The sequence below is a fragment of the Ptychodera flava genome, chromosome 9, assembly GCF_041260155.1.
Source record: "Ptychodera flava strain L36383 chromosome 9, AS_Pfla_20210202, whole genome shotgun sequence".
Classification (NCBI taxonomy): domain Eukaryota; kingdom Metazoa; phylum Hemichordata; class Enteropneusta; family Ptychoderidae; genus Ptychodera; species Ptychodera flava.
In genome coordinates this window covers 22,352,471-22,365,380 of record NC_091936.1, presented here as the reverse complement: position 1 = coordinate 22,365,380, position 12,910 = coordinate 22,352,471, and positions in this window count along the sequence as shown.

Genomic DNA, 12,910 nt, shown 5'->3' with positions numbered 1-12,910 from the left:
ATTTAAATACACTAAAATTCATAGCTCCAAGACATCTTTGCCAGCCAAGTACTTTGGCAAGTACACCCAGTAGCCTCTTGCATCCGTGAAGGCAATGTGGACAATTTCACACATGCATGTCAAATTCAAATTTGATCGGATAACAGGTCTTTGAACTTGTAAAACAAGCCTGTCCAGTGATCGTTTTCAGCTTGATGTTGTCGACAGATCGCATGAAGAAGATTCATGTGACACCAATAATCAGACATTAATCAGATTGTCCCATGTCCATTACCATGTGTTTTATTTGTTAAGCAGTCTCAATTCGATGTTGCCTAGCGTTTCTCCCAAATGTGTAATATTAATAGAACAGCCTCCTATGCCGCGAGTAATTTCATATTCACTGTAATTGACGTCGGATGCACATGTGCATGCTTCATAGTTTTAATTTGAAACGTTCATAAAATTGTAAAAATTAATCAACAACGTTGTCTTCTTCGATTATAACCTCATTAATAATGAATTTTGTGTTTAATCAGTGAAGCTAAATAAGCTCTTGCTTTTGTAAGGCTTTGAGGGTCGAATCATGATAGTTTCGTAGAAACTCGCTTGAGAGGAAGCATTCTTTTCATATTCGTTTATTGCATCAAAGAAAAGTCTCCTTACCTCCGTATTCATGGACTTTATTACCTACCAGTAAGAGATATACAAAATATATTTTACTATGAAGCACAATATGAGAGTAATTGCACCAATTCAGTGTTTTTGGTTTACGTTAATTTTTGTTAGGTAGGCATCAAGTGTTTGGCGAACGGTTTCCTTGCTCTGTTCGAAGATTTTTTTTAAGTAAAAGAAAACTGAGAAGTGAGGGGGCCGGGTTGATAACTATCATATTTTGGTGACCTACTGTGAATAAAGTAGGTTTATCGCCGAACGTTGGCGTCGATAACAACTTTAAGCACCTGTATAAATTGCTGCAAGTTAGTGCGCTTGACTTCAGGAATATTATGCCTATAAATTCGCCAAAAGTCTATTTCTGTACAAAAAGGTACCGTATGTGCAAGGAGAGTATTATCCGCAGCTAAAGCTATTTTATCATAGATGGCTGATAGAATATTCTGTGGCAAATATGGTGTTATAATGTCGCATTATACAGTCAAGGAGTGGTTCTTTGTTTCTGTATATTAAAAGAAAAGATTTGTTTATTCGAGGAAAATATGCTCAATATCAAGCTATTGTAACACCAGGACCAAAGCCACGTGCAATGACCAAAGGCACTCAGAACTCTCTTGTTAATAACTTAGGCACAAATCCTATTTAAATTTTAATATACAATATTTGTATGTCTACTAATATCAAGATACCATCATAAATATCTTATAATAAATGATTCGTTTGTCTTATTACAATACGCTAGCAGGTTGAGAACTTGTCGTAGCCTATTTATGCCAAGTTTTGTCCGACATGCATATGCAGATCAGCGTCTTGTTGTCACTTCATATGGTACAGAGGAATGAATTTCTATGGAGGACAACACAAATTAAATAAAAACACTCTTATTACCACATGATAAAAAGCCTTGGCAAATGTGTACGTGCTTTCAAAGACTCTCGCTCTAGGGTCTATGTTGCCTTTCTAAATTAGATACGTAAATGGTCAGAGACTTGTCTCCTGAGAATTGATGTCGTGAAGGCCAAAAGAGATAGTTATTGTTAATTATTTGTTATGTGTCAATTGAAGTCAGCGCATCTCAGCCCCATAATATAGAGGTATTGTGCAAATTTTAGACAGTGACTGTCTACATTTTAAATGTCTGTACAAATTTGCAAGTATGATACATAATTGTGTGTGTGTCTGTCTGTCTATCTGTCGACGTCTGGTGGTATAGTTACTTCAAATTTTACGCAGTTCACTCAGCAATTATAGTTAAAATGATCGATGAGTATTCGGTGAACCGAAACCCGGTGAATGGTTTCAGTATCACACAAGGTCATCTAGAGCAATAAGAAACAAAGCGACGCAACGGTTTGTTTGCGCACAGGCAGACAAAATTTCAGCGAACGGCGAAGGGGCCCTAGCGCGCAACTTAGATTATCCAATCAGGCGGGCGGGGACTGTGGTTCGGTAGTATCTGGGAGTTTTCTGAAGGTTTTCTGGGGGGGGGGGGTTTTAAACAGTTCGGCAGCACGGAGAGGGGCAAACTAGTCAGCGGAAAGGAATTTTTTCGAACAGTTTTCACATTCCCCTTAAGGTAGCTACATACCTTTTAGACACTTTCAGATTTTTATTTTTTTCTCAATTGAACACGTCCCAAACCCCAATAAAGTATACATTTTCTGAAAGCCCTGATATAGAGCTATCCGACCAAGCACAGTACACGGTCATTATTTGCATAGGGGTCACGTGACAAGCGTTTTGCTGAACCTTCCAAAAACCGGTTTTCCCGCCTTATGCGAACACGCTGCAAGATTTCCGGTTGGAATTTCTTCATTGACAAGCCTTGACAATATCCTTCAAAATTGTGTCTGGGATTTTCTTTATATGCCTTTGTTTTTTTCAATGCGCTCTTAAAGGTGTTAGATGAAGGAGCTTTTCAAGGTATTTTAATTATCAAGCCATATAATTTGAATGGGGCCTCCAGGAAAAAATCGCAGACACAGATTGGCGGACACAGATAAAAATCTGAAAGTGTTTAAAAGGTATGTAGCTACCTTAAAGCTTGTTTAGAGTGTTTTAAAATTAGTGTATTTTACATTAAAAAAGCTATGTATAGTTACAACTTCTCGATATCGGCTACGTATAGCTGCCCTTGATCATGACTTTATGACATTGTTGAAGACCCAGCATGACGAGTCAGCGCTGTTTCAGTATTTTCTACATAGGCTATGTGTAAGTCTTGTTATATCAAATGTTCAAAATTCGTCGAAGGTAGTCTTAATCGTTACAAGGATTCAACTCGAAGATTGTGCATGCGTTTGACTATCGGCACTGTAAGGCTATTACTAACCCTTGGCTGTGCATATAAAGCATTCTGCTTACCGCTTATAACAAAAAAAACCCCATTAAACTCTTTCTTTTCTCGACGTTCTTGAAAAATAACACATTTTGAAAATGAATGTAATTTTGAAGAAAATCACTCCTGTCTTCAAGATTGTTGAAAAATGAGTACATAGTCCTATATTGTCGTGATGACGATGCGATAACGGGTCTGTAGATCGTTAGCCTGGCCATGTAAAGAGCGCAGCCAGCGGCAGAATGGAGGCATGGCAGTAAACGAGATGCGGAGCGACATCAATACCCGAATCACTACTTTCGACGAGCAGACATGTTTACATTGCATTATGGGAAATATCGCTGAGGTCATAGGGGTCATTCGTGCCAAAATGTGCCGCGGCGCGGCCTCAACGTACGTACGCATGCATGCAAGGTGTTTGAATATCAAAACAAACAGCGTCGATGTACCGTACTTTCATGCGCGTACAAGACAAACGTCTGTCGACTTGTATCACGACAAAATTCCACATCTAGGGCGATATTTTTCATATATGTTATTTATTTTTTATGAAGGTAAACGTGCGGGGCAACCCCAGCCTAGCCCTAGGCCTGGTTTGAAAATAAGGCTTACGAAACACACATGATACAGAACTGACACTAACACAAACACGAGATCCATAACAGAGAAAAAGATACAGACTATCAAAATTGTTTCTTTTAGTGATTTTTTCTTGGTTCATAACGGTTTTCAGGATACAAGAGATCCCAGCCCCGCAACCAACCCGGCCCGAAGGCAAAGTCGCCATCCGTATGAACGCATCCGACCCACAGCAAACTCACGTCTTGGTTTGATTCGTTGTTTATGTAACTTTTGTAATGAATGTATTATACATATATCGGAATTAAAAACTAATTGCTGTCGACTGTGATTTTAGCTGTAGAGAAGATCGGACCATGGACGTATTATGTCCATGTTTGGACTGTGATCGTATAGTTTAGCAAGTGCCGCCTTCCATTTGCATCGACAATCTTTATCATAGGCCTACTCAACTCACACTAGCAGAGAGTGTGGTATGGTACATTCCAAGATTGGACAAAGTACAAAACTGAACTTTCAAAAGGACTACATAGTATCCAAGTTGTACAGTTAACAAAGTGTTTAATAGTGAGAATGCTACTGGAGGGTCGAGCACAGATCTGTGTTCTTCAAGAATATAGGGTCCCCTTTCAAGACCTAGAAAATTACACTCCATAGGTAACCCTTTTTAAGATTTAAGAGCCTTTTCCGTTTGTGTAACACTGGAACAAGTGGAGAAATCTACCCCACTTTCCTAGAACAATAAAACTCGTTCTGTGATAAAATTTGTACCATGAAACTCATCATCTATTCCTATTCAATACTTAAACTATGATCACTCAATCTGAATTTCGATAAAGCTCTGAGAAGAGTAAAACTTGACAAATTGTTCAGGTATTTTTTCAAAATAAAATTCAGACTTGAAAGTTCTGTACGTACATAATTTGTCACAACCTCAATTTTTCTTGTATCACTTGACATATTCTCCTTACAAGTGATCCCTGGGTATCTTCCTTTTTATTTTCTTGTTTAACTGGGTATATGATATCACTCTTTTGAGTCGAAAACATTCATATGATTGTAACTTCCCAAAATACAAAGAATAAAATTTGCCCAAGGAGAATTTATATCTTTGTTTTCTTGAAGCGCCTGTTTCAGAATATGATCTCCTGTCAAACTATTTAACTGACACCAATATTTTAATCATAGACAAATAAAGATTGATCTTCAATGGAAATCTGTCCAACTTTGCTCTCATCCCTTCAAGTAGGGTACATTTACTCACTCCCAAGATAAATCTTTTATAATTTGACATACTTAAGACCTCCAAGGCAATTATCAGTACCTGTAATTTGAAAGAATTGGTACGATTAAAGCATCAATACTTTTAGACAAAGTTTTGGACTCAACAACATTTCACTTAAAATTGACTTTCTGGTGCTGAATAAAGCTTTCATTGCTTTTCATTCTTTTTAAGAGTAAACTGATTCTGCTTGAATTTTACATTTGGTGTAAAAACTATACCTAAATATGTATACTGATTTACAGTTTCAATTGCATTTTTCTCATATTAAAATGACTGTTTCTTTATTAAACGGTTACCTTTACTGAAAACCATCGTTTTTGGTATTACTTAAAGATTGTAACTTATTCAAACAAATCTGTAGATAAGTTTTGATACTAAATCGTCAGCATATAAAATACAATTTAACTTTAGATCTTCCATATCAACGGGAAAGAAAGAAATGTCCCCAAATATATTCGGAAGATGGTTAAGAAATATGTTAAACAATGTAGATGAAAGATTACAACCTTGTTTTAACCCCCCCCCCCCCCCCATGAAGAAAGAAACCAATCTGGAATTTTGATTGTCGTTTTCACGTTATACTGAGTATTATCATACATGGAATCACAACTTTTGCATTTTTAAAAATAAACCCTTTCTGAAACAGAATCAAAGGCTTTTTTAAAATCAACAAATGCCACATAAAGAAGGTTTGATGATTTTTAGGCCCTTTAGCGGTGTCATTTTATGCGTGGGGCCATCTACTCCTGCATGAAGCGGGGCAGATAAACTTAACGATTTTCAAGGGTCAAGACGTAAGCATATATAGTGCCTGAAGAGCGCGAGCTGCTGGTCGGACGCTGAAAGTGGGTACCTTGTACAACGTTTCAAGTATTTGTTGTGGAAAAATAGCATCATCGTTTCTGAGACTACGTCATAATGTCACTGTCAAAGGTCCAAGGGACCATGATTGGGTGGCGAAATCATGCTTCATTGCGGGAAAGCCTCCAATGGGTTTGGGGTGGTAATAACAGAGATAGGCTGGGAAATCACGGCGTCAAAAACGTATTTCATTTTGGCCAACTTGGCCTATGTGACACTGACATTACTTTCAATATTTTGCCCGATATGGGTTCACGGTTGACATCTGAATGCCAGTTAACAAGCGACAGAAGTAATAGTATGCAATGGTCTGCCTCTCGATCCATTGTCAATGTTCAAACTACATCATACATGTATATTGTAGGCCTATTATCATATCGCTCACACATACATACATACACAGTTACGAACCGGCCGCAACGCCCGTGTCGACAATCATTGCACTGTCGTCAGTGAAGGAATGGTCACACAGATGCTCGTTAGTTTGGTAGTCTGCTAAATCGATCGATTTTCGGCTCGATCTATCGATCCCGTACTCGGTCTGCGCGCCACTGCAACCTAGAAACTGCTCCTTTTAGGTTGCAGTGGCGCGCAGATCGAGTACGGGATCGATAGATCGAGCCGAAAATCGATCGATTTAGCAGACTACCAAGCTAACGAGCGCCTGTGAATAGTGTGAGGTCACTTTGTGCGGAAATACAAGCTATAGCAAAATAACAAGCAATAGGCAAGGTTCAGTCTGCGCGATTTGGATTGCCGGTTTGTAATTGTATGTGGTGCGTCCACATGTGACGACTTGAGCGTTTTGGCACGAATGACCCCGTGACCTAAGCTTTATTTCCCACAATTCATTGCAAACACGGCCTTCGTTTGGAAGTAGTGATTCGGGTATATAACGAAATGACTAGCACAAGGTGTAAATCGGTAAACTGATGGTTAGGTCTTGGAAAATAAATAACTTATTAAACGAACTTCCGCTTTCACTTTCGCCGATTGTGATTTAAAGTAGTTTTCCATCGCAATTGTCTTAGCATTGACATTGATGGCGCCTTTCATTCCCTCGAGATCTTGCACCTACGGGACTTTTAATGTGACACCATTCTGGCAGCAGTGAACCTGCGCAGTACAGGGTGGTTTCTGAACAAACACGTTTGATGGCGTGAACATTTAAAACTGATACCATTGCAACTTGAGCAGATTTTCAGAGGTTGGGCCTCTGCTTCCAAATGATATATGCATCAACCACGCCCATGGTTAAATTTAATCGCTAGTGTTCCACGTGACGGGCAACCAACTGATTCCAACGACACTGCTCAGTGTTTGTCCGGCTTACACTTTTGTTCAAGATGGTTTTAGTATAGGTAATGAATTATGCATCATACCGGGCGGTAACTGCTTCTAAACATAGACAGAGAGATAGGCTACTTTCCATGATCAAAACATATAAAGCACTGTGATGAAAATAAAACACTGTTGTGTCAATGTCAAAGCCTGTTTAACATAACGTTCGTCACTTTTGAAACATTTGAGTCTGTAATCGAAAAGGAAAACGACAAACCTATCTTTGCTTTGGAAATGAGGGCTCTTGTCATATGTGGTGTCTTCAGAATCCCTCAAAACAAAACAGATGCCTGTATGCATCAACGAAGCTGACAACATCGATGGCCTTTTAAAAACACGTGTGCTGATGATACAGACAATGTCTTTCATTCATATATTTATTCATTTATCTATTTGCGTATTTATTTCATTTCCATATTTATTTATTTTCTTTATTCATTCATTCATTCAAAGTGATCGTTTAAAGCTGAAATTTTTTTTTCAATGGAATAAACAAAATCTATATGCGTAGGTCTTGTGTCGACAGAAGCATTATATCTATTACACTGATTTGATGACAGACAAAATTAAATCATAGACTCTGATATCTGTATTCATACAAGTTGAAATATTTGTAAGCAAGTGTTGATTTTTCGGCAAGCACGTGATCCGAATATTTTATTTGTAGTTGATAAACCATACTGCCATTGCATGCAAAGCCTTACATGTACCATGTAGATGATAAATGGCAGTTATGTATATCCATATTTCTCGTTCTATTCTACACTTCGAAAACGTAGATGCTAACCAACATGTTGTCCAGGGCCCGGAAATGATTTCAACTGAAGCCATCAAATCGCGTTAAAGCATATCATTTGTTTACGCCGTGTGCGAGCCTACTACCATTCAAGTCAGGGCCTGTAAGTTCTCAACACTGTGTTGCTTTTTGACGAATGATTATACGGAAGAACGTGCATCGGAGACAGATATACGAACTCTCAAACTTTGACAATTCTCTTCTGTTATACCACTCGTGGGAGTTCATTTTATTGCTCTTGGTGTTAGAAAACTTTTCACCAGCTTAGATTTTCGAAATTCGAAAATTTTTAATTTTTCTCCATAGAGTTAACACAGGGATGGCAGCCATTTTGAATTTTAAATATCGGTAAATCTTGGGTTGTTTGTTTCTCTAGTACCAAAATTTGCATGCTGACATCCGATTTTTATTCTTGATTTTGAAAGAGAATGGTTGAAAGATTCCTTAAGGAAAATTTGAGCAAAAGTTTAGGTCTTCCACTTTTGAGGCGCATACTAGTTACTACTTTAAATGTAAGGTGGCAGCACAAGAGAAGTTGGACGGCTTATTCGCAATAAGGTGAGAATCGGTCTACTTCCATGTCGCACAGATTATTTATTACTGACACAAAATCTTTTTCTGATTACAAAATCGAATTTCCCCTCTTTATGGATGCTTGAAAAAATTTGCTTGATTACCTTTTCGGTAACTGTATGTGAATGTACTCTGCATGTTTTCCCTTGTAGTACAGAGGTTATTCCCCCGGCGTTCTATTTTACTTATAGGGGTCAAGTTTGGAAGTGATATCAACAAACATCTGACGAACACCAGACGTCGACAGATTTTTCAAGGACGATTTAAATGGTATCTTCTACTGTTAGATGTTTAAATATGGAATTTTATGAGCTTGTTAGAACTGCGATTTTATGAACACGCCTGATTTTAAATTGTTTCGTAGTATCAGCTGCTAGTCGACCGACCGCTTTCTACATTTCTGTTTGGAGAACTTTTATACGACATTTAAATACAATATTTTAATATTGATTTGATTGAAGGATGTTAGACTAGGGTTTTGATTGGAAGGTGCATATCTCGAACTTGCTGTGAATGTCCGGCTTGTAGTCTGGTTCTTGTAAGTCATTGAGGGTGTATTTTCACGAGTTCAGGGGTATATGCTGGAGACGTCGATCACGCCCATACAGAAGCTGTGCTTGCAGACAAGTTTAAATGTTTCAGACAAGCTCTGATGCCGTTCGCAACGAGATGTTTTCGTTGGTTAAAAGGTTCGCCTATTGTTAGTAAAAATAACGCTTTGCTTTACCTTTCCGTTTGCTCATGTCAACACTGTTGTGCATAAGTATTATTCTGGTTTTCAATTCGGCATTTGTCAACATGAAGACATAGTCTAACATCGTTTGTTAAAACAGGAACTATTTTACTGTGTAATTATATAGGCGAACATCAAATGATATTTTAGTTTATTTTATTTCGGATCAGTAAGTTTACGTCTGTCGTCAACAGCTTCCAAGCAACCATCAACAAGAGCTTCCTCCTTTCCACTATACTCAATTGAGTATGTTGGCACGGTATGACGAGAGAATTATGTGACGATTGTATCTCTGCTTTATCTCTCTGTAGTACCTATATAGAAATCTACAATGCAGCTGGAGCCAAGAAAAATAAAAAGTGTGTTTCTCATCCTCGTGTGCGTCAATTCAGACCCGCCGCGTCAAGCTCTTTTTCTGCTCATGAGGAAATAAAATTTTAAAAAACCGAAAAAATAGCAGACGATAGTGCATAACACAGTGCTGTATAATACAGAACTGTAAGCACTAACATTCCATTCAGAACTGTACACGTGTCACTGTAATATTAAGCTGTCAAAACTGTGCATTGCTGCACTAAAAGTCAAACCACAGAAATGTTGCTTTACAAAAATACTAAAGCAACACTGCTGTGCTTTTATCTCTATCTGCATTCCTCTGTGTTATTTTCGAGTTTTCTGCGCATTGAAGAAGAAAAAAATGAGTTGAAACAAAACCCGCGTCACCGCATCATTTTTGCACTATGTCTAGGATGAGATACAATTTTTTTATTTTTCTTGGCCTAAGTGAAATTTGTTGCTCCTGACGAAGTGTCGATAGTTTCGAACTTGAATCATGTCAGCTTACTATCACGTGAATACCAATCCATTGAAACTTTCAGGATGACCACAGCAACTTTTCAATTTTAGGAATGGTCTCTCTGTCGATTTGAAATATGCTTGATTCTCTCACGTTTCAAGAAATAAACCTAACCCGATATATGCTAATGAGATCAAACACACGTGACAAGTGAAACTCCTGGTGGCTGACAGTAAAAAGCAATTAGCATTTTTCATGTGAGTGCGGTTTCGGTAAGCAGTATTGATTCTTGAATACATTTGTACATTGACAAAAAGTTCATAATCTGTCAAAGTTGTCGACAACAATGGTATGATTTTTCAACATTTTGTTTTTCTTTTTGACTTCTGATGATCACAGAACGCAACAGCAAAAACAGGATGGTTGGACAGTCTCATAATACATTACGTTTACTTTTTTGTACGTCCCACACAAGTTTGTAGATAACATTGTAGATAAAGAAAACCGAATCATTTGAGTGAAATACTAATCATGTAACTCTCAACTCCACTGTTTATCCTTGTGTGTCTGTAAAAATAGATTGGCATCAGTACGTATACATTGCATTATGGTTTGTTTAGCCCGAGTGCTGTCTTAATTAACTCCGGTCTCTACTATCAACTCGATAACTAATTTAGCAGTTCCCTTGTGTGTTCTATCCAGACGCTAAAATGAGTCGGTTCTTTTTATCTACAATGTTATCTACAAAACTTGTACGCCACGTACAAAAAAGTAAACGTAATGTATATGAGACTGTCCAACCATCCTGTTTTTTGTATCGTCTTTCATTGTTATGCTCTTTTTCGAGATGTGTCATCGAGAGTTGATATCATAGTGAATATCAGGTACTGAAACATAATCATTTTCATAACCCTGATTTTTAACATTTTTTGCCAATCGAAAATTTTGTGGACCCCAATTCAGACATATACTGGTGATATCTTTAAGCTTTCGTTTCATCCAGCTGTTGTGAGTCTCTGTCTGCCCCGTGGTAGCGCCTGCGTTTAATTAGGCTATGTGACATTCGCCGTGAACAGCAGGGCTTGTCCATGAACCAAGCATCTGAGTCCTTGGCCGAGTCTGTGATAATTAGAGGATGGTGTAAAATCCTATGATGTATAAACCGTGTAATAAATAATGGCTAAATATAAAATTTGATTTTGCAAACGTTGCAGCTGGGCCGATAGGCTAGCTAATCGAATAATTCGTCAATGTAGTCAACATCGAGATACCAACAAATGGCTTTTCTAAAAGGAAAGCAATGAAGATCTTATTTTAAAAATTCGTTGAAAGTTTAAAAATAGTCCTTTTGGACAAAAGGAGGCCATTATGCTGACCTTTGAGCAGAGGTAAAATACGAAAGCATAATGTAAACTTTTCCATCTGTACATAAGAATCCACTTCGGCGTTACATACCCTTCATTTGTTAGACTTTTAAATAGTTTAGTGATATTAACCACTTACTCGAATGTTAAGGACACGACAATTAATTTACATGCTCACGTGATGATAGCGTCAATGAACGAGGAGAAAACCGGGATGAGGGTGAGTATTGGACGAAAGAGACATCACGTGATGACAGGTTCAAATATAAAAAAAAACCAGACTTGTTTTCAATCAACCACCACAAAACAGTGATTGGAAACTCACAGCTCGTCGAAGCTACATTGTCAAAAGAAAGGTGAAGACTCGACTGCAAATATGCCAACTCTATATGTGAAATTTATATTTCTCCTGTGCCTAGGTTTCGGTACTTTCGCAATGCCGACAACGGTAAGTATTTATGCACCACTTTCCTCATCACTGTCATCACTGCACGATTTATTGTATTTAGTCTTTGGTTCTTTTACAGAAATGTCGTTTTAATCAGTGTATTACTTGAATGCAGTGCGATTTGTCGGACTAGATATCAATCCACGTTATGTTAGGTTCTAGAAGCTCTGGAGCTTTCCGTTGTAAGGCATTTACTTTTATTGTAGGGATGATAGTTAATTTTATATGAAAAAAACTTCTTTGAGCAAAACGTTGACAATTGAAAATAAATTACTCAACCTGTGGATTGACTTCAAGTTCTTGAAAAATTATCGATATGTGATATATGACTTAAACACTTAAGAATTCTTTCACCAGTAAATGGGATTTCGTTCACCTCAGATGTGCACCACTTACTTCAGCTTTAACCGCTAATTCATCGTATATCATCATGTCTGGTGTCTCAAGAGATGTTGATACACACCACATAACTTGTTATGCACATGAATGCTGGGCGCCGCTAGCTCATCGCTATTGAAATCGCTTGACATTACTTTCCGGGTATTAAGTGGTCTTCGTATGTCTGTTTGGGAAGTATGATGTGACGATGTACATTTTCAGGAATTCTTTCAGAACCAAAGTTTGAGTTTAAACTGCGTAAACACGATTACACCACAAACATTTGGCCCAGTCCAAGACACTTAAACGCGTAAGACAAAGCATTTTCCAAGTTGTACTTGAGATATGAATTAAAGTAGTTATTGAAAGACAAACTTTTGCTCAAGCCTTTGCTTAGACTAACTGAAAGTGAACTTTCGTGCAAAATTCGGCACTAAAGAAACAAATTATCCAACATTTACCGATATTTGGAATTCGAAATGGCCGCCATCTCTGTCTACATGCAAAGTTTTGATTTTCACAAAACTAAATCTGTGAAATTTCTTACTCAAAGACCTTCAAAATGAGCCCCACAAACAGTCGATCAGAAAAGTTTTGTAAAAGTTTGGGGGTCCGAATATTTGTTCTAAAGGCACATTCTACCTTAAACACGATGGGAACTAATTTGGGATAATTCGATTGTGCAGTAATGTCGATTTAATCTACAAATGTTATCTCATCTGCTTTTTCTCTTTGTATCACACACTTGTTTTTATGAGTAATTT